We start from the raw sequence: 4,769 nt of genomic DNA, 5'->3' as shown, positions 1-4,769 counted from the left end.
GTCTGTAAGCACGGTGAGGGTGGGGACTCACCTACTCATCATTGTCTTCTCAGTTCCATAGCAAATGATCAAGAAATGAAACTCCATAAATATTTGTTGAATGAATGAATGAATGGCTCTTCCATACCAACCTCACATAGTATGGGATTAGCAGATTTTGAGTGAATTATAATAATTTCTGTCTGTATCCTCCAAGAGAGAGTGAGCTGTTTTAGGGTAAGATTAGGTCTCTTTTGTTGTTAATCCTCACTGGAGGATATTTTTCCATTGATTTTTAGGGAGAGTGGAAGAGAGGGAAAGACAGAGAAACATCGATGTGAGAGAAACACACCAATTGGTTGCCTCCTGCACTAGCCCTGACCAGGGCCCAGGCTGGGGAGAAGCCTGCAACCAAGGTGCATGCCCTTGACTGGAATAGAGCCTGCGGCCCCTGGGTCCAAAGGGGGACGCTCTATCCACTGAGCCAAACCAGCTAGGGCATGTGATTAGGTCTTAATTCTTTTTTGAATCCTCAGCATCCAACCCCTCTCCTTGATCTTCTATGAAGTAGTTATCTATGCTGCACAACAAATTACTCTGAAATTTAGGAGCTTAAAATAGTAGCATTTTTTATTTCACAATTTTTCTGAGACAGGAATTCGAGTATGACTTTGCTGAGTGTTTCTGGCTCAATGCCTCTCATGAGGTTATATTTTATGATTTTGGCAAGTCGTCTGAAGGTTTCACTGGGGCTGGAGGATCCACTTCTAAGGTCATGCACACACACATGGCTGGCAAGTTAGAGTTGGCTGTTTGCAGGAGGCTTCATTTATGGCCCATGGGAGCCTCTTTCTAGGGCTGCTTGCTTGTCTTCACAACATGGATTCCCCGTGAGTGATCAAAAGAGAGCAAAGAAGAAGAGCAATGTCTTTTATGTGTTAATCTTGGAATTCATGCTCCATGAATAACCACATCCTATTGGTTATACTGGTCTGCTCTATTCAGTGTTGGAGGGGACTACACAAGGGCATGAATACTAGGAATCATGAATCATGGGGGTCCATGCTGGAGGCTGGTTACCACACACTACACTAGATCTCCTTTCCCCCTATTTACCCATACTCAGTCACAGAATCCTATTTTTTGGCTTTCAAATACTTATCACATTGTATGATTACATGTTCGTTTAATTATTTTAGTCTGTCTCCCTCCACCAGAATGTCAGCTCCATGAAGGTAGAGATTGCACCTGTTCTCTTCAGCACTGTAGCCCCGGTAACCAGCCCAAGGCATAGAGTTGGTGCTCCGTGAATGTTCTGAACGCATTCTAATAATTTGGTTCTGTTAGACTGATAAGAACGTGCTTGTTTGTCTCCCCTCTGCATTGTAGGCTCCTAGCTCAGGGCCTGGCACAGAATTACGGATTCTTCAATAAACATCTATAAACGTTTGCTGACATGGGCTGAGTGATAGATTTGGAGAAGCGAGGCGGGGCGGGGTCTCGATCTTGCTTCCCCAGGCCTGTCCCTCTGGCTCAAATCCACGGAGTCGGGACAAAAGTCTAACAAACCACCAGCCTTAGCAACGCGGGCGGAACTGAGCCCGCTGGTTGCTAGGCGCGTCACTTCCGGGACCCGTGGTCGCGGAGAACCACTTCCGGGGGCGAGGCGCCGGCGGCGCGGGCGGTGAGTGCGGCGGCCCCGCTGGCGGCCCGGCGGGGCTTGGGGCGGGGCGGAGTCGCAGCGGCAGCGGGAGCGGGGTATAGGCTGGGGCCCGTGGCTCTGCGGTCCCGGCGGCTCTGCTCCGCCGGTTTCGGTCTCTCCGCGCGCGGCCAGAGTAACTTCCTAGGGGCCGTTAGGAAGTTACTTGCGGAGGGAATTTGAGTTCCCGGGAGGCGGAGGCCTCGCCTGGCGCCGTCCCGGCCAGAACCCCGCGTTCCTCGGGGTTCTGACCGGACTTTTCCTCTGACCGGTGGAGCCAGGCTCCGGGGTTCGAGGCCCGAGGGCCCCAGGCTGCTGTGTGTAACCGCGGGCCATCTCTGGCGTCCTCGCTTGACCTGCGGATTAAATGAGATGGTGAATGCTAAGCAGTTGGTGAAGGTGCACAGTGCGTGTTGGGTGAATTCTTTTCAGAGCAACTGGGAAACGAGTACGTGAAACCTCACACTTTTTAAGTGGTGCAACAAATTCTAGTTTATTAATTACGTTTTGCAGGACCCCTGGACCCCCGTTTCAGCCCTCTGGCTTCCAGTCTGACTGTGCTTTGGGAGATGACATTTTGCAAGACTTTAACCCACTTTGGAGCATTCTTGGGAATTTGTTTTAAGGGGATGGGTCTGGTTATACGCAGCCCATTGCTATGGGACAGGGACCAACTCATGATACTGATTTTCTATTCCCTAGTCTGTTTCAGTTGACTTCTCAAAATAGAATTTTATTTTTTTAAAATGCTGGCGGCCCGGCGGGGCTTGGGGCGGGGCGGAGTCGCAGCGGCAGCGGGAGCGGGAAGGGTCCCGGGTTCGATTCCGGTCAAGGGCATGTACCTGGGTTGCGGGCACATCCCCGGTGGGAGATGTGCAGGAGGCAGCTGATCGATGTTTCTCTCTCATCGATGTTTCTAACTCTCTATCTCTCTCCCTTCCTCTCTGTAGAAAATTAATAAAATATATTAAAAAAAATAAAATAAAATGAGGCATGCCTTTAAAAGAATTTTTTAAAAAAATTGATTTCAGAGAGGAAGTGAGAGGGAGAGAGAGATAGAAACATCAATGATGAGAGAGAATCATTGATCGGCTGCCTCCTGCACGCCCCACACTGGGGACAAACCTGGCAAATTCCCCTAACCTGAGCTACGCCTGTGGGCTCAGAACAGAATTTTAAAATCGCTTCGTTAGAAGCCAAGAATCCCCTACCAACACACTTGGAATCTGGGTTTTTCAGTCTCAGAGAAGATTTTATTTCAGTTTGCTAAGTCTGGAGAGCTATAAACGTCTCCGGGGTTATTTATTTTGAAATGTTGACTTTTTCAATAAACTTATTTTAGAACAATTTTAGATTTACATAATTACATATTGTGAAGATACTACAGTGAGTTCCCATATGTCCCACACCCAACTCCCCTATTAAACATCTTACATTAGTAAAGTACATTTTTCACAATTAATGAACCAGTATTAGTAAGTTATTAACTAAAGTCTATGCTTTATTCAGATTTGCTCAATTAGATTGGAGTTATAAGCTATAGGGAGGAAGACCACAGAGATAAAGTTCCATTCTCATCACATCACATCAGGGGCACATACTACCAAATAATAAGTTATCACTGTTGATGGTAATTTGGATGACTAGCTTGAAGTAGTCAAGTTTTTCTACTGTAGTTACTACCTTTCAGTTGTCTCCCATATCCCTTTGACATACCCCAATCAATGTTTTGTTCTGTTGAACACTTTCTTACTTTCTGCTCCAGGGTTATCTTGCATGTTTTTTGCCTCAGTCCTAGAATTAATCATTTCTCCACGGAGTCCTGGTTCCTTTTACTGGAGAATGGTATTAGACACCGAGATCTGGGTACGAGGGGTACTCATTGCTACTGGGATGCTCATGCTTCTAGGCCCTCTCAGTGGACAGAGCAAGAGATATGTGTGTATCTCTGTATATACTTATGTATCTATAAATATTTGTATATGTAGCCACTGGTATCTATATTAAGCTAAACATGAGTTCATACTTGTGCCTGCAACTCTTATCCATTCCATTCGAATCATTCTAGTCTCCTGGCTTATCTGTAACCTTCCACTCCAACAGTGATAAACCTAGCTTTCACCATCTCCCATTCATTTACTTAATTGTTTAATTCCTGTATTCACATATAGTGGCTTCAGAATTGTTAACCTATATCCCCTGTGGGAATAACTTAATCGACTGGAGTACAGTGCACATGTATTGTTCCTTTTGCCTTTCGTCTTATGGACTCATTTCCAAAGTTACTGAGGTCAGTATTTGATTCTACAGACACCTTCAGTGAATTTTTTTTAATGCATTTGTATACATTTAGATTCAGAATATCACATTCTGTATTGCATCTGCGATATCCTGACCTCCTAAATGATTTTTAAAAAATATTTGCACTCACAAAAGTTTACTCTTTGTGCTATAAAATTCTATGGGTTTTGACAAATGCTTTAGGTCCTGTATTCACTATTATAGTAGCATTCAAAATAGTTTCACCTTTAGGGATTATTTTTAACTTCTCAGATTTCACTTCAGCAATCGTGTTGGCTCTCTCTTTTTATTTTTTAACTTAAATCTTTATTGTTCAGATTATTACAGTTGTTCCTCTTTTTTCCCCCATAGCTCCCTTCCACCTCGTTCCCACCCCACCCTCTGCCCTTACTGCGGTAGGTTCTTGGTATTCATCACTTTGAATATTTCTTGCCACTCCCTTCTGGCCTAAATAGTTTCTGTTGAGAAATCAGCTGACAGTGGTATGGGTACTCCATGGAGGTAACTGGCTATTTTTCTCTTGCTGCAAAGAGACAAAGATTCTCTCTTTGTCTTTTACTCTTGGCATTTTAATTATGATGTGTCTTGGTGTGGTCCTCTTTGGATTCCTTTTGTTTGGGGTTCTCTGTGCTTCCTGGACTTGTAAGTCTATTTCTTTCACCAGGTAGGGGAAGTTTTCTGTCATTATTTCCTCAAATAGGTGTTCAATATCTTGCTCTCTCTCTCCTTCTGGCACCCCTATAATTCGGATGTTGGTACGCTTGAAGTTGTCCCAGAAGCTCCTTATTGA

The 4,769-nt window shown here is 44.8% G+C and overlaps 1 protein-coding gene across 2 annotated transcripts in view; it reads left to right on the top strand.

Annotated features, from left to right (window-relative positions):
• The first annotated feature begins 1,603 nt into the window (after positions 1 to 1,603).
• Positions 1,604 to 4,769, top strand: part of MANBAL (mannosidase beta like) — a 30,288-nt gene continuing 27,122 nt past the window's right edge. Inside the window, exon 1 of one of the 2 annotated variants that reach the window (XM_006764500.2) lies at positions 1,604 to 1,663. The gene's annotated coding sequence lies outside the window, so the exon portion shown is untranslated. The remainder of the gene's footprint in view (positions 1,664 to 4,769) is intronic. The other variant, XM_006764501.2, reaches the window with a different exon arrangement.

The sequence above is a fragment of the Myotis davidii genome, unplaced genomic scaffold (assembly GCF_000327345.1).
Source record: "Myotis davidii unplaced genomic scaffold, ASM32734v1 scaffold38, whole genome shotgun sequence".
NCBI lineage: Eukaryota > Metazoa > Chordata > Mammalia > Chiroptera > Vespertilionidae > Myotis > Myotis davidii.
The sequence above is the reverse complement of the archived record's forward strand: the minus strand, read 5'-3'. Positions and strand labels throughout refer to the sequence as shown.